Source organism: Cariama cristata, unplaced genomic scaffold (genome assembly GCF_000690535.1).
Source record: "Cariama cristata isolate BGI_N322 unplaced genomic scaffold, ASM69053v1 scaffold31786, whole genome shotgun sequence".
NCBI classification, from domain to species: Eukaryota; Metazoa; Chordata; class Aves; order Cariamiformes; family Cariamidae; genus Cariama; species Cariama cristata.
Genome location: NW_009622046.1, coordinates 1 through 1,834, shown reverse-complemented (window position 1 = coordinate 1,834; position 1,834 = coordinate 1).

The following is a 1,834-nucleotide window of genomic DNA, read 5'->3' as shown; positions in this document are numbered from 1 at the left end:
GGAAACGTTTTCCTGCCATCTAAGCATTTTATGTTTGAAGTTTCCTCTTCCAAATCCAGAGTATAAATATTTTAAGCTTTCAAGCAAAAGTAACCCCCAAAACATCAGTTTGGTTAAGCTGAAACATTTTGTTTGGATACAATTGGTGAGAAATGTTTCAAAGTTGTTATTCATATTTTCAAACTTTAAAAATAGAAATAAAATACTAAAAGTGAAACTAATGTCAAATCAAGAAATAGAATCTAAATGCCAATATAGAAAACCTTGATGATTTTAAAACTTAAAAGCTGATACTGTGAATTTTGTCAAAACAGATATTTTTCTGCAAGTTTCAGCTTAGGAAATGGTTTGGTTTAAAAAATTGACAATTCCTACTAACAAAATGTTCTTTTGAAAAAGTCTTACTAGCTTCAGAGGCTGCCAATCTATGCTGCACATAGCTATACTGAAGTCAATAGGAATATATTATTGAGTAAAATTGCAAGATCAAGTCTCTGAATTATGTGAATTAAATGATTCACATGGTCTAAATGGTCTTATTGAATACCGGGAATTGCAGGACATCATTTCTAGTTGTTAACTGCATGCACAGTAAATGTCAAGCCCAAGATTAAGAAACTGGGAACCAAGAGATCATTGAAATAATTTCAGAAAACCAAAATATTTCAAAGAACTGACTTAAAAAATAATGTAATGTGAATAATCCTTGCAATAAACATGTAATCAATATAATTTTAATAACTGAAATAGAAAAAAAAAATAATACAGATTATTTTTTTTTTAAGATTTAAGACATTAAGAGAACACTAATAGACAGCCAGCTGATTAAGGATAAACCTTTCCCAAGTTTCAGCTGTGAAGTTGTATACCATGAAAAGGTATCATTGCATGTGCAGATGAGAAGTTTAGGGTAAATTATTTCAATGCCAGAGGAAGATTACAGAGCAGAGGCATTCTTTTGTTATCAATCACTAACAAAAAGCTGTGTTACTGCAAGTATGGCAGGTGGATATATAATCATTTGTCTTCTATCAGGAAATTTCTTTGCCCTATGACAACTTTTATCTGGTCTGATTCAGTCCTCTGTCAATTCTACTTGTCAATTTAAAAATTCATTGCTTTTCTAGCCTTTCACCTCTCACTATTTCTTTTGATTCTTTGCCTGACGTCTCTTTCTGACATAACTTAAGTTGAAAGCCTCACTCCACAAAGTATCACCATACCTATTAAAATGTATTCTTAAAAAGAGGAAAAGGGATCCAATGAAAGGTGTAATAAGTTGAAGCAATTTCTCTTTTCTCTTTCGTCTGGTTTAGTTCATAATCAGTGTTGATTTCCTCCCTTTCTCTATTAACAGCAGGACAACAGAGGATAAAAGAGATGTTTAAGATGCTTCTGTTGGCCATGTTTTGAAGAGGGAATCCTGTCTTCATACAGGATGGAAGAGGATCATTCTAGTTTGGTTCCAGGAGTAGTGGTAATTAGATTTTAGCACAATTGGTGGAGTCATTGTGACATGGCTCTCAAAGAATGCTCTGGATGTGCTTTTGTGCTCTAAAACCCAGGAGATGAGCCTCACCCTCCTCTGCTTCTGCTAAAAAAACCATTCCACTGATGTAACTGAAATTCAGTTGGTCAGGATCAAGATAAAAAAATTTCTCATGAGTCTGTTTTTTTTCTCTTCCTTAAGTTCTGTACCAGATACGCAAGCTGTGTAACTGCTACTGGTGACAACATCAACGAAAGAAAATGACCTGAGTTTACTATGCATCCTTCAAAACATCACTTCTAAGCAGTCTAATATTTATAATTAAAATATTTAATTAATTAAAAT